Source organism: Artibeus jamaicensis, unplaced genomic scaffold (assembly GCF_021234435.1).
Source record: "Artibeus jamaicensis isolate MK-2021 breed Jamaican fruit bat unplaced genomic scaffold, CSHL_Jam_final contig_482, whole genome shotgun sequence".
NCBI classification, from domain to species: Eukaryota; Metazoa; Chordata; class Mammalia; order Chiroptera; family Phyllostomidae; genus Artibeus; species Artibeus jamaicensis.
The window spans coordinates 1703343-1719285 of NW_026521857.1; the positions used below are offsets into that span (position 1 = coordinate 1703343).

General features: G+C 39.1%; 1 protein-coding gene and 1 non-coding gene across 5 annotated transcripts in view; one reads left to right on the forward strand and one right to left on the reverse strand.

Moving 5' to 3' along the window:
- HIVEP1 (HIVEP zinc finger 1) overlaps positions 1-15943 on the forward strand; it is a 147359-nt gene that overhangs the window by 21883 nt on the left and 109533 nt on the right. The gene's annotated exons all lie outside the window — the stretch shown is intronic.
- On the reverse strand, positions 3877-3998 carry LOC119054880 (small nucleolar RNA SNORA28). Its single transcript, XR_005083591.2, has one exon. It is a non-coding gene; the product is annotated as a small nucleolar RNA SNORA28 (small nucleolar RNA).

The window sequence follows — 15943 nt, forward strand, 5'->3', positions numbered from 1 at the left end:
GTTTATCTATTCACCAATTGATGGATATCTGGATGGTTTTTGTGTTTGGGTTATTATGAATAATGTTGTAGATCACCATGTCCAAGGCTGCAGTGAACTGGAGAGTTCCTAAATGTCATTAGGTCAGACTGGTTGTTCACGTCCATTTTGCCTGATATGAGATTCCAGCTGTCTCAGGGTTGCTGTTTGCATGGCGTATCTTTCCCGACCCTTCTACTTGAAAGCTACGGTTTGCCTCCTATGGACAGCATGTTGTTGAAATAGGTCTTTTATCCAGTCTGACAGTTTGTCTTTTCAGTAGGGTGTTTATTCCTTTCACATTAATGTAATTATTGTTATTGTTGGATCTGTGTCTGCCATTTTGTTATTTTCATTTTAAATTAAAAAAATGGATTTTTATTACACATATTGGGGTGACATCGGTTAATAAGATCCTATAGGTTTCAAGTGTACATTTCTCTGACGCATGTTCTGCATATTGTGTTGTGAGCCCATCACCTAAAGGCAAGTCATCATTCATCACCATCCATTCGTCCCCCTTGATCTGTTACTGTCTCCCTGCCGTCTTCATGTGGCTGTGAGTTTCAGTTTTATTTTCCACCTGTGAGCGAAATCATGATTTTTAGCTATTTTGACTGACTTCACTTAGCATAATATTCTCAAGGCCCATCCGTGCTGTCACAAATGGCAGCATTTCTTCTTTTCTTATGGCTGAGGACTATTCCGTGGTCCATGGGTACCACATCTTCTGTATCCAGTCCTTCACTGAAGGACTCTCTGGTTGTCTCCATGTCTTGGCCACCGTGAATAACATTGCGTTGAACATAGGGGTGCATTATTTTTTGTGAATGAATGTTTTTAAACTATCCAGTAGATACCTAGAAGAGGGATTACTGAGTCATATGGTAACTTTATTCTTAATCTTTTGAGGAACTGCCATACTGTTTTTCATAGTGGCTGTACTGGTTACACTCTGTCACCTCTCCAGCACTTACTACCTGTCTTGTTGGTAGTAGCCTATCTCACAGGTAGGAGGCGGGATCTCATTGTAGCTTTGATAATGCATTTCCCTGTTAGCTAGTGAAGTCAACCATCTTTTTCATACATCTGTTGGCTGTTTGTCTTTGAGCAGTTTGAATACTATGTATTTGGGGGTGAATTTTTTGTATTACCTTTTTTGGGTTTTGTCGAACTTCCCAGATATGGAGATTAGTCGTTTTGCTTTTTGTCAAGTTTGGGAAATTGTAGGCCCTTATTTTGGAAACGTTTTTGCCACTTCATTCTTTTCTCCCATTACGAATACGTTGCTGTGCTTGAGGTTGTTTCACAGCTCTCTGAGGCTCTGTTCATTTTTCGTGGATCTTTTTCTCCCCTCTGTTCCTGAGATTGCTTAAATTCTGTTGAGCTGTCATCAACTATACTGATTTCTTTCTTGTGCTAGCTCACATTTGCTGTTGAATCCCTCTAGTAATTTTAAGTTTGCTTTCTTGTACTTCTCAACTCCAGAATTTCCATTTGGTTCTCTTTTTTTATAATTTGTATCTCTTTATCGAGATGCTTTATGTGTTGAGTTATCATTGTCATACTTTCTTTTAATGCTTTAAACGTGGTTTCTTTCAGTTCTTTAAATTTACATATTCACATGATAGCTACTTTGAAGTCTTAACCTGTTAAATCTAACATTTGCAGACACTCCAGACAGTTTCTGTTGACTGCCTTGTCCCCTTATTTTGGGTCACATTTTCTTGTTTCTGTTCATGACTCCCAAGTTTTTGTTGATATTTTACATTAAAATAATTCTGGATTCTTATTCTTGTTGCTTCTGAGTTGTTATTTTTGTTTTTATTTTGTTTAACAATTTGCCTGGAATAAACCCGTGAAGGCTGTCTCTCCCATATTGCATGGCTGCTGATATCTGTAATAAAATTAGGTATTTGTTTGTATGTTTTCTTTCTGCTTTTAAGCTTTGCTTCTTAGGGGTTACCCTTGAGGAAGCATAGTTTTGTGTTCCAGCAAAGTTAATCAGAGGTTGACCTCAAAAATCACTTAATCTTCCACTTTCTGCTGATACAGCTGTGTGGGTCTGGGGGTCACCTTCAAATTTCAGGCATTGTTCATGTCTGCTGTGGCTTTGACCTTCAGCTGGACACCCTTGCATCTTTGTGTGTGTGTGAGGTGTGATTTTTGTTAGCAAGGCATGTGTAGCTGGTATGATCCCACTCTGGTGTCTGTGATGCATGTGCACAATCTCTGGCCAACCTGGGATGTCTGTAGAAAGTTTATCAGGGGCACTGTGGTTGCCTCACCTCCCACATATAAGAACTCCCTGTTAAAACTTGGCTAGTTACCTGGTTTCTTGCTTGACCCTAACAAGACTTCAGGTCAGGTTAGCAGAGCCTGAACCCTTGGTGTTTTCTTGCTGATGGAATTGCCATGTTAAGCGACAGGCTCCATTTCTAGTGAGCCTGGCCAGGCAGTGGCCCTGAAGCCATTGGCTTTCTTAGCTCACCTGTCTCAGTTGAACTATTGCTCTGATGGAGTTGGTGTCAAGGGGTTGGAAACAGTCTCAAGCAGAAATGCCTTAGGTTTGTGTTGTGCTGATCTTGAAGTTCAGTGCTTTTCATGGAGAAACACATCTCAGTTTGTATATGGCTTTGGTTGATTTCCAGAGTGCTGAATTGCTGTTTTTTTTTTTGTCTAGCTTTTTAAGTTGTGTTTTAGGGAGATTTGTCAACCTCTTCTTGTTGTCATTGCTACATTTTCTCCAAAGGTGTTCTGGGCATCCTTGGGTGGCAGGTACTGTCTTGAGCCCTGAGAACATCAAGTCGCACCATATATTTCGACAAGCTTCTTACTTAGAACTGCTCATAGAAACCCATTATTTTGGCTGAAAATCTGGTTAGTTACTGTTTAAAAGATACAAAGTGAAATACATGATTGTGCTTTTTTAGGATATACTGCAGCCATTATTGATATTTTAAATCCATACTACTCATACAACTGTTAGTCCACCGATAACTTTTACATGTAAGCTTCTATCACCGAGAGTATAGTATAGTTGGGTGGTAGTGGGGGTGTGGAAAGGAGGGCTTTGGAGTTTGGTGTTGTGGAATTGTGATTGACTCTTGATTCTCCAACTGCCCAGAGCTTTCATTTTCAGAAGGTTATTTAATCCTGTGAGTCTTGTTTTCCTCACCTTAAATTGTGGATGATATCTACTTGATGACTTCCTGTGAAGAGTAAATACAACATAGTTACAATATCTGGCATGTAGCAGGCATTCAGTGAATGCTAGAGTACCCACTTAACAGGTTGTGGTTGGGAATATAATTTGGTAATTTTTTCTTTATCAGATTCTCTACTTCTTTATTTACCTAGCTCTACTTTTAAGTTTTCTCTTGCTTTAATAGAATAATATTGTTATTTTTTATAGTAATTGACACATATACTGTGTTTTTGTCAGTACCATTTGGTTCAATGTTCTTTCTAGATAAATGATCCCAATATTTCCTAGTGATTTCTTTTCTAAAGTCTAAATTTTATGTGCTTATAAGTGACAATGAAACTTTTTATGGCCATTTTATGGTGAATGAGCTCATATTTACAGCAGGTTCTAGAATAAAGTCATTTTGTTACAACATTGATAAGATGCTGTAGGGACTTAATTCCTGTTTATATCAATTAGCCTATGGTAACATTGGTTTTGTTGTTTATTTGAACCCATTGAAAACTTTAAGTAAGAATTTACTGTGTCTAAGACTGTCTTATGGGAAGGCCTGTGAAGTGAAAGAAGGTAGCTCATTGTATGGACAATTCACCTCATAATTGGGAAGGGTCAAAACAAGGTCTCTAGTGGAGATAGATACTTAAAAAAACACTGTTTAAATCTGTATAAAGGCTTGTCTCTGAGGAGAGAGCACTGGAGTAGGTTAGATTTTGTGGCTACAGCAAGCTCAAATTGTGTCAGATAGTTTTGATCATCTGCCACAGTGTTGCTTGCAAAAGAGATAAAGACTTTTATAGCACATTTTTTTGATCTTGCTGGACCAGAGCTCACTCTTTTCAACCTTTCAGAAGCTCTGTCTCATGATATTTATTGATTGGCCTCATCTAAGGATGTTTCCATTGGTATTTTTTTTTAGAGAGAGACAGAAGGGACAGGGGAGGAGGGAGGGAAACATCGATGTGAGAGAGAAACGTGGATTGATGTCCTCCTGTACGTGCCCCAACCAGGGATTGAACCCACAACCCAGATATGTGCCCAGACTGACAGTCCAGTGCACGGAACAGTGCTCCAGCTGAGCCATGTGGCCAGGGCTGTCTCCTGATGTTTAAGTTAATGTGGAGGAACCGTTAACTTTGGTTCCACTTCAGGTTTTAATGCCATTTTTGGTTTTAGAGAGGATAGGATTGGACTGTGGCACATCCAGATCCTCTTGATAACCATACTTTTATGTGAGTTTTAGAACTGAGAAGTTAACAATCGCTCTTACCATTTTACCTTTAGCAGGTACCTTATGCCAGAATATTTTATAACGCTTTTTATTTAATTTTTAAAAGTTAAATTTCTAGACACTGCCTCTGCTTTCGGGAAGCCTTTAATGTTTTCTCAAGAATGTGTTTGTTGTAGATACTGTGTTTATGAAGAGTAATTCTTGAAAATAAAGTACTTGATAGCTGTAAATGTCACAGGATGGACATTGCAGAATGTAGGCGTGCGGGGAGACCAGGGTGCAGAGTCCCTGCGCTGTGAGGGGCGGTCAGGAAGCCGCGGGTTGCGTGGGCGACGAGGCTGCGCAGGCGTTTTGTCCTCACCTGGCACTTGGAGTCGCGGCCCTGTGCTGTCTGGGACGGTGTCTGATCTAACAGCTCATACGTACCCTGACAGACATGGTACAGCCACTGTTCCATGGCGAAACAATGGATTTTATAAACATTAAATGGCCTTTTAGCACCTGTATTTGTTGCAATAATGAGGTGTGGGGTTATAATATGAATGTTATTTCTATGAAAACAAGAGATACAAGTGTGTCTCTTGAGATGGGTCTATGGCAGGTTTATAAAAAGGATTACTTCCCCCCCTCCTTAGGCTTTCAAAACCATATTTTTGGCAGTGGTACCTATGATACATTTTTAAGAAGAGTTTTATTAAATAAAGTCAGGGTTTAGACTTTTTGTTTGGGGTAGATTGGGTATTTTTTCTTGTATGCTCAGGAAAACCATGCAAGGCCTGGTTTGACTTCTGTGGAGGATGCCAGAGGGACTCTGGCAGAAACGCCAGCCCCCAAGGCCCTGCTGTTCACTAGGAGAGGTGAGACAGGCTCCTGACAACGACACGTGCACAGGCAGAAGTGCCATGGGGCGGCTGGAGCTGCCGGGGAGACGGGGCAGTAGTGCTTTCTGGTTCACGGGGAAGCTACCCCAACCCCCAGGCATTCTGTCTGCTTTTTCCGAGTCCCCATTTTAGTGCCTAAAACCTACACACACACACACACGCACGCACGCACAATTTCTGATTTCCTTTCATTATGGGAGCCTGAAAGAGATGAATTCAGTGGTGAGAGACTTGGCTAAGGAGAGTAGTTTGGACATTTTGTGTGATTTCTCTGCTTGAGGATTGAGCCGGGCTCCATGTGGCATCTGACCTGACCTGTCACTGGAAAAGCCCTGTAAGTGCAGGATTTCAGCAAAAATATCCTGAAAAAACTCATTAGTTAGCTCAGGGGCTGGATATACTAGATTTGGGAAAAATACCGTTTGTGTGAACCAAGACCTTGCTACCAAATGTGTGAAGAACTACTGACACCTCATGGATGTTGGTGTTATTATTTTTAGCTGTGTGAGATGTGGAAGCCTGCGCGCCAGCGTTCGTCTGTGTGTGAGTACATTCGGTTCTGTGGTCTTGGCACAGGCTGGCCTGTGTGTTGGACCATGACAGTGAAAGCCGTTCTTCACATTTCCACGTTATTTGAAGGATAAAGTTGGAGTGTATACCGTTGAATAGCTAGATTTTTCCAATACTCTTCACATTTGTTGTATAGAATGCTGCCAGTAGGACTCACTGAAGGTGAAGACAAGATAGCATTTAAATAATTCATTATCCTTTTCAAATTTATATACATCATTGTTTTAGGAAAAATTATCATGCTTTTCTATTCTTGTTTAATGAAATAATAATAACAGTTCAGAGAGGTGGAGTGTCAGGACCCACTGACAGGTAAATCTAAATAAGTCTAATTGTAGTGAAAAATTGCATATAGTTGATTTTACTTTTCATGTAGACTTTGTTTTATGGTCTTGTTTGAATATCAGCAGAGTCGGTTGTTTCCAGAATCTATTTCTAATGTGAATCTTATTTTTTAACATTTATAATTTTGTAATTATTCTTATACATACTTAAAACATACACACATAGATAGGGAAGGAACATTTAAAAACAGTGTTGGGTCCTGGCTGATGTAGCTCAGTTGCTTGGATGCTGTTCCATGAAATAGAAGGTTGAGAGTTCGATTCCTAGCCAGGGCACATGCCTAGGTTGCGGTTTGGTTCCTGGTCAAGGCACATACAAAAGGCATCTGATCGGTGTTCCTCTGTCACGTCCAGGTTTCTTTCTCTCTGTCTTTTTTCCCTTCTGTTCCCCTCTCTCTCTCAAAAAAAAAAAAAAAAAAAAAGAATTGAAAATAATGTTGGGATTAACTGAGCAGGTGTTTGGGGGGTAAAGCACTGAAATTTTACCCTACAAATCAAACTAAATTTTAAAGAGTAGTAGGTATATAGAAAAATCAAAATATAGGAAAAAAGTAGAAAATATACAAGAACATTCAGACCCCTGGAGAGATTATACTCTCAGGTTTAGAGAATTAGAATGCAGATGTAAAAAGGTGTCTCAGAGCTGATAGACAAAGTTAATATTTAAAAAGTAGCTTATTCTGCCCCGGCTGGTGTAGCTCAGTGGATTGAGCGCGGGTCTGCGAGCTAAGGGATCGCAGTTCAATTCCCAGTCAGGGCACATGCCTGGGTTGCAGGCCAGTTTCCAGTGGGGGACACACGAGAGGCAACCATACATTGATATTTCTCTCCCTCTCTCCTTCCATTCTCCTCTAAAGATAAATGAACAAAATCTTTTTTAAAAAGTAGCTTATTGTAATATGTAAGAAGAAATAAAAGAAATTCTAAATGATCAAATAATATGTTGAAATACTGCTGTCAGTAATAAAATGGGAACAGTGTGGAGATAATTTTTATTTACCAAATGCATTTGAGACTTATTTAATACCCAGTTCTCCTGAGGTTGTGTGGAACAGACGTAGTCATTTGTTGTTGATGACGTGGTGGAGCTTTACACCTGAGTATTAAACCATTTAAATAAACCTCTTTATTTTATTTCTTGAAGCTTATCCCAAAGAAATTATCAGAAGCAAAATAATATTTTCTCAGAGATATTTTAGTGTTATCTTTAATAGTAAAATAGTGGAAGTGACTTGAATGCTCTTTAAATTAGAATAGTAAATTGATCCTCTGTACCAACAAACTTTTAAAATGGTAGTTTTTGAGATCCTGTAGAAACATGAAAAATGATTGCTGAATGTAAATACGGAGTAGTGTACAATATACTCTTATATGGTCTTTGTAGAAATGCTTTTGTTAGGGGGGCAGCGATATGGGAATTTTATTTCAGACATTGACTGAGTGTTGTTAAGTGACTCTTTAGTTTAACTCGTCAGTCTGTGTTCTGGACGCTGCTCGGAGCCTGGGGTGCAGAGCTTCTTAGGTGGCTCTGTGTGATGGTGCCATTGGACACTTCAGTGGCTAACACCATGTTAGAAGAGTGGCTCTCCAGAGAAGGGGGTGTGTGAGCCGGATCCTGGAGAATGATGAGGAGTTGGCTGGATCATCTGGGAAGATCATCTGAGCAGGGTCGCCAGCGTGCATAAAGGCGTGATGTGTGAGTTGTGGGGGGATGTGTGTTGTTTTCAAGCACCTTCTCTTTTCCAGGGCTAATTGAACAGTGAGGAGTGGTGTAGGGCACACAGTGGGTTCGGTGGGTGTGCGTGTCATTGGAAGGATGGAAAAAGACTGCCTCATTTTCATCTCACTCAGCTTTTCTTCTTCCAGAGTAATCTAAATACTATTTGTCTGGTTAGTTGTGCTCCATTCTCATAGTTGTTGAACATTTCTGGGTGTTCAACAAGTATGAAGTGCACAGAATCAAAACATACTTGTCTGTGTAAATTTCTTTGTGTATATGCTATTGTGGTCATTCATATATTAATTAGTGATGATATTCTTGAGACTGTATGTGAATCATTGGCAGAAATTAAATTTTCTGACTCCTGACACATGAAACTATAGTCCTTTCTGCATTTTATTGTTGAGCTGTAGGTTGTGGCTGAATATAAACATGCAGGGTAGGATGAAAATAGGTTTATAGTAGTGAGTATGTGAAACACAGAGTTTATACTTATATTATTATTTGTTAGTTATTGTATTATTTTCCATACAAACAACTATAAACCTACTTTTACCCCACCCTGTATGTTTAGATAATATAGTTTTATGTGGTTGGAAAACAAATTTTATTGGGTATTAATGGAAAGTATTCTGTGTATGTAATAGGTTGTAGTAGTGAGTGTTATGTTTTCTTTTAATTCTTCAACATTATAAAATGTAAATGATAAATTCTACCATTTACTGCTTTGGTTTAAAGCATTCTGTACAGGAACAATTAAGGAGCATGGAATATCTCTTAGGACATTAATGCATGCAGAGTCATTATGGTTTAATGTTTCTATCTATCGATGATTTAAGGCAAATAGCAGTAGGTCATACATGCTATATTAGATGCTGTTTAATGCTTTCATAAAGAAGCACAGATACCACAATTTCTCCAAAGTATTTTTAATGTTTGAGAACTGTATGTTGGTGTAATTCGTTTTTTTATCCTATGTGTTTTAGACATTTAAAAGCACTCTTTGAAGAGGTCCGTAGGTTATACTAGATTGCAGAGGCATGTGTAGCATATACAACAAGTTAAGAGCCCCATCCCCCAAACCACAAAGCCAGGAAAGGAACAGCCCAGGATGAACTTTAGAAATGGACAGAGTTTTGAAGTTTACTCTACTTATGGATGAGGGATTTAACTTCTGAGCTTCGTTGTCTGTCTTATAAAATGAGTGCGATACATCCATCACTGGTTTGCAAAAGGATTAAAACAGTTGCTATGTTTAATGTACTTAGCAGGGTAATTGGCATATAGAATAAATGTTGTTACCCTTGGGTCATAACTCTCACCAGAAACCAGCTGTGTGTCCTTGGGCAAATTATTTATCATTTTTTGCTCTTTCTCATGTTTTTATCTGAGTAAAAGGATCTAGACTTGGTTATTTCTATTTCAATTAAAAAATTCTGAGATTATTTTAAAAATAATCTCAGGGTTGTGCCCTGGCCAGGTGGCCCAGTTGGTTGAAGTGTCGCCCGTGTACCAACAGGTCGTAGATTTGATTCCTCGTCCGGGGTTGTACCTCATTGTCTCAGTTGTGTGTTTGATCCCAGGTTGGGGTGTGTATGGGAGGCAACCGATTGATGTTTGTCTCTTTCATCGATACGTCTGTCTCTCCCTCTTCCCCACCTTCAGAGCAATGCAGATACCCTTGGGGAAGGATTAAGAAAAAGCAAAAAGAAAATTAAGGTTTTCTTTTTCAAATTGCAATGCTCAGTCAGGTGTGCTGAGGGAACACTGAGGTACTTGTCTTCATGTGGCCACTGCCACAGGGAAGGAGGCCCAGACCTCTATTTTGTTGGTTAGAGACACGCATCTATCGACAGGCATTGTCCTTTGTTTCTATGACATCTAGTTGTTCCTACCACTTTTCTTTCATGAAATGTTTGCCGGTCACCTTTGTTAGAAACTATACCCGTTGCCTCAAACACCAGCTAGAGCCATATGGAAGCCACCCCGGGAAACGAGCCTCTTTGGGTTGGCTTGTAGGAATCCTGCTTCAATTCTAATAACAATGTTCTTGAATTTGCCTGCCTCTTATCTTCACTTCAGTATCTCTTTAAATCTCATTTGATCCATTGGCTCGAGGTTGCTAAGAAGGCCGCAGGATTGGTTGATTGAGGATGGGAGGCTCATAAAGTGGAAATTCGTGATTGCAGAGAACAGAATTATACTGTAACTCAGAGAAGTAATTCATTGGAAGGATACCGGATGGCTCACATTATGGCCAACACAGGTGTACATCTGTTTTTGAGACAGGTAGGGAGCTGTGTGTGCAGCCAGAACCCGCAGGAGGTCATGGTAGGGAACACTCCTGGCTCTCAGGCAGCGTATGGTGGGAGCACCAACCCTTCAAATGCCCTGCTGCAGTACAGTGTGCATGAGTGTGCATGAGTGCGCAGTGTTTGCCTGACCACACCCTGTGGCCAGATGTCAGGGAGGGCCAGCATCTGGCTTTGTGGCCCCAGGGAGAGGAAGGAGGGCCTGGCTGTCCACCAGTACTCACCCAGTGGTGGGTGTTCCAGCTGTGGAGTAAGGATTCAGATTCTGGGCAGCCAAGAGGAAGTACAAACAAAAGGAAAGATGACTGTTTTCTATTGCTGGTTCTAGGAGTTGCTTGAAGTACTCACTCTTTTCTTGCTTGAGTGTGCACCTGCTGTTGAGTGTGCGTTCACGAGCCTGCTTCTGGAGAGGAGGGGCCCAGGCCCTTCCTCAGCATCCTCAAAGGGTTTTTGGTCCAAGAGGACCTGTGAAAATGCTCTGTAGTAAAGAGGTTTAACTGTGTTTGAATCTTTGCTTTTCCACCAGGTGGTGCAAATCTTTTATAATGTTCACAGAAGATAATCCTCTTAAAAGATAAGAAACATTTAAAATGAAATCACTTTTTCTTTTAAGAATTTAGTTCTACCACACAGCAAAGGATCATTGATCTTATTCTTGCCTCATTTGTCTTTCATAAAGAAATATTTGGATTTATATAACTTGTTAAATGTTGACTGTTGATTTAAATTATCTGTGAATTTTTGAGATTATACCACAGTATTTTGTTTTGTTCTTTCTAGAAGGAAGCTATGGCAACTGGGAAAAAAGTAGTATTAATATGCTTAGCATACTGATCATTTCATGTTCTCTATGAAGCAAGAAGTGTTGAATTTTTTTAAAAAGATTTTATTTATTTATCTATAGAGGGGAAGGGAAGGAGAGAAGGAGAGAAATCAATGTATGGTTGCCTCTTGTGTGTCCCCTGCTGGGAACTGGCCTGAAACCCAGGCATGTGCCCTGACTGGGAATTGAACCACGATCCCCTTAGCTCGCAGGCCCTCGCTCATTCCACTGAGCTACACTACCCAGGGCGCGTTGAATTTTTATAACCTTTTTCCGGGTACAGAAAACTTGTGTGAACTGAATTTTTGAGGATAAAAGTGAATCATAGCAGATGTGTGAGACGTTTTATAACTGCCTCCTAATGCGGCCCAAGTGAGAAGTGGGATTGTAGTCAGAGAAGATTGCTGAGTGGAACAGAGGCCCCCTTGACTAGATTTTCCTGGGTGTGAGGTAGTAAAACATAGCTTTGGGGCCTTGTAAGCTAAGTATAAATATTTCATTGCCAGCATAAAGGTAAAAAAGGGTGAAATTTGAGTTTGAATAAGTTTAGAATTATCTTAGAAACTTGGAAGTTTTAAAATTTGGACGTGTTTTGAATATTTTGGGGAAAAGTACTTGAATACATTTGCTAAATTTAAACATGATATGCACACACTACTAGCAGTGTTACTCAAAATATATATTGTTAGATTCGTTTTTAACGATTTAGAGGTAGTTTAACATTTGAATTTGATTATTTAATAGTTTGAGTGTTTATACCAGTGGTTAGCTAGTAACAGTTTAAATTTATACTAACAACAGTTAAACTATTCCAAGCCAGATAGATAGCCTCAGGGCCCATGCTGTGTGTCTAGAGTTTAGTTAAGAACTTATTAAATTAGATCTTTTTTATACTACTTGTAACTCTTTAGGTATGAACTAAATTAATATATTGAAAACTTTTTTCATTATCATCTCATTCAGAAGAAAAATTGAATTTACCATTAATTAATTTAAAATTGAATTTCTACCTGATGAGAAGAATGAAATACTAAGGGATAAGATTTAATTGAGTAGGGCTAAGATTTCAGAGGCCACATGGTAATAACTGTTAAGGTATTTTTTGTTCCCTCAAGAACCAGTTTTCTCCTCCTTCCAGGCAGTATTGCTGGGTAGAAAAAGCATGATCTAAGCTATATTGAACTTACCACCATTTCTTCATTTGTGGCATGTCCGTAATTAAAGTCGTTGTGTGTGCTTTGCTTCCAGGGGCATTGCAAGTGAGTCATCTATACGATGCGTTTGTCTTAAGGACTAGAAAGTAAATGTGCTTTTCAACTCCACCTTACTGATTGACTTTGAACCCAGAGGATGGGATTGAGGATATTAGATTTCCTGCCTCACAACTAAAGCTGCCCCTAAACAGTTTAATTGTTGGAGAAATTTTCTCAGTTTAGATAGAAATGAATGAATTCTGTTATTCTCATAACATTTCCCTTGTACCTTCTTTGAACTTGTGTTTAGAAAGAGAAGGAAAGCAGAATTGTGTTTCTGTTTATTTTGTGATAAAGTATATGTTTTACTGGAGAATAAATCATGTAAACAATTAAAAGGTTATACTTGCAGTTGTACGAAAAAAAGTAGAATATTGAAATGAATTATATAGTTCAGTTTTCTTAGTTTGTATATAACAAACACAACTCTAGCCAAAGACTTAGAAAACATACAACAGCTAAATAAGAGCAGACAAGTGTCTCAGATCTGGATGTTTTGACCTGGAAAGGGTGGTAGAGTGGGCCAACCTTCTTCAGAGGCAGAAAAGGGAATCTGATTTTATTTATTCCCAGAACAGGTCTGATTGACTAGGCAGCGAGCGGGTCTGTAGATCGATCTGCCTATCTGGTTTCCCGCCTTTGAGCTGTTACCAGTTTACTGGATCTCCTGCATCTTTCCATTTTTAGAAATAATTGCACAGAGATAGAGGTTTGCTAATTTTTTACCAGAATGATGGCATATTATATACATTACACTCTAGCTTGCTTTTTTCTATTCAATAGATTGATGTGGATGTCCTTCAGTTCAGCACATATAGATATTAATTCACAGTTTAATTGTATAATCTAAAATGTGAATTTATCTAATTCTATTTTTTGATAGAACAAATACCTTGATTTTGTTTTTATTTTTGCCATTACAAACTACTGCAGATTCCCCAAATTGTAATTACTAAGCCAGAGCACATCCACGGCTTTAGATTTTAGTAGAAACTACTAGATTTCTGGATGAAAAGTTTGTAGCAGCACCTCCTTTATCTTTTTCTCTTTATCCTCACTATCATTGCATTTCGTGTATAGCTGACGATAAGGGTAAAAAACTGTGACTTGTCAACATGTTTATTAGTTGTTTCCCTTTCATCTTTTGTGTTACCTCTTTGTATCCTTTACTTGATTTCTCTTAGATTGGTCCTTTTTTAACTAGTAGTTAAAAAACTTTCAGTGGCATATCAAATAATGTTTGTGTTATGGTTGATGCCTCGAATTCAGTATAATGCCATGTTTCTTGTATTTAGACCTTTAACCTATTTATACTTTTTTTTGTATATATTGTGAGGTAATGAATCTCCTTTTCCCCCTATGAATAAAGTCAGTCTGCCAGGATTGTTTATTAAATGAAGAATCTTTTTCTCACAGAATTGTCATATAGTGACTTCCCCCATATTTTGGACCCCTCACCTGGTCTACTAATTTATTTATTCCTGTGGCAATCCCATACTGTTTTTGCGACAGTAGCTTTTTCATGAGTTTAAAGTTCCAAAAGGGTAAATTAGGCTTCATTATCATTTTTTAAAACAAATAACACTTCTTAATATTTGCTTTAAAGATCCTAAATTTTGATTCTAAATTCTATTTTTACCTATTTTCTTTCCTTAAGAACTTGTTAATTAACTAGGCCTCTCCTGTGCTATCTGTAGGCCTGTGAGTGTTCAGGCAACAGCAGGAGTGTGTCTGGGAGAAGTTTGCTTCAGGATTACGCGCAGAAGAGATTCCTGTTGAATCAAACACTAGTATTTTCTTGCTGGATTATTACGGGACTTCTAGAATTATTAGTTAGAGACTGTCCCAGGCTTTGTGGGATTTCTAACAAATCCGATGTCTTTCCTGTAAATGTCAGTGGCACTTCAGTCAATATGACAAACAAAAACTCCCCGGTCTTGCTTCAGAGTTATCTAGGGGGGTGGATTTGGGGGGGGCCGTGGAGGAGTATGGAAAGTTGCTGAAGATGGGTGAGAACAAAAATACACTTACACCTTTTCCTCAATGTTTATATTTGGAATTTTGCATGATAGAAAGATTATGTGTGTGAGTTTCATGCCCCACACATCAAAATGATACATTGTCGGGTAGGCCTGTCCCTGCCGAGACCACTAATTTAGCACCCTAAATGGTAGCCAGGGAAAATGGGTTTCTGACTTCCTGAATAAGAATTCTAAATGAACTTGCCTTCCACAAAGAACATTGTTATAATGAATAATTGGACTCTGTATTAATATTTTGTTAGTTGGAGGGCAAATTTATGGACTTTTTAAATGACTCAGTTAACACACTAACCAACCTGTATACTTTTTCTAACAGAAAATATATTCTTGTTTCTAAACCAAAAAAATTCAGTTGAACTTTAGAACTGTAGCTTTTTAATTAGGGATTAAGGGCAGGCACCAGAACCTACCTCTGGAAGCTTTAGGGCCCATTCCACCCCACCCCTGCCTCTTCACCTCATTAGCTCCCCCTAACCACATGTCTCTGATCACATCTCTGATTACAGCCCTGTGCTTGCCATGCAGGTGTAGTTTGTAGTTAAGTGTCTCAGCAGCCTCCCCCTTCCTTCCCAAGCAGACTGGCCCTACATACTTCCTAGACAGTCATTCTGGAGTCTCCACTGTGTTGCGTACCTGTAATCGTCTGTAGAGCTAAGTCGAATTTGCTTTGTGAGAGAGTTCATGTTTACTCTCTGGCTGCAAGGCTTCTGTTACTATTTAACTGAGTTGTTGAGAACGCTAGACTAATGAAATCACCAGGATGATGAAACATTGTGTGGCTCTTCGCTTTCTTTCATTACATTCCTCTGTCTTCCTAACCCTGGTCATCTGCTGGGCACTTTTATATATGCTATTGCTCAGAAGTCAGATTGGGTGAACATGTATGTGGATGCAAATAAATCCATCATCTACTTCAAGGAGGCAGCTCAGCCCCTGGTCCATGGAGGGTCCCAATAATTGTTTGGTAGATAGAGGACAGCTTTGCTCTACAGTAGAAGTGGCTCCTGATATGTTAGAATAATCTGAAAGAAAGGTGTGTCTGTTTGGCATGTTAAGGGAGATTTATTTGGTTTGTATACTTCCTTTAACATGTCATGAGTTAGGCACATTTTTCAAGGTGCGGTCACGTTGGAAAGGTGGCCCAGGGCCTCTGTGCTACCAACTCCAGCAGAATGTGTGAATGGGTCACTTGGGATTGTGCAGTAGGTACAGCCTTGTTGTATCTATTAGTAAATTCATGGTGAGTTGCTGCTTGCTAATCAAGCCTACCCATGTATGTGAAGAGACCAGTGTTAGTTGTGAATTGACCTACCTTGTCTTGGAGAGTGTTAGCAGTGGTATTCATAGTGTGTAAACACCCTTTTTATAACAGATCTCAAACTCAACAGTTAAAATGCATTATAATTTTAACAATGTATGCCTTTTTATAACATCTATAGTGGTACATAAATGCCTAATGAGAACTTGTTTGTAACATGTACAAATATCAGAAAGCCATGCTTTACAATGGTTTTTCTAAATTCTGCCAATTTGAAACCCACCAG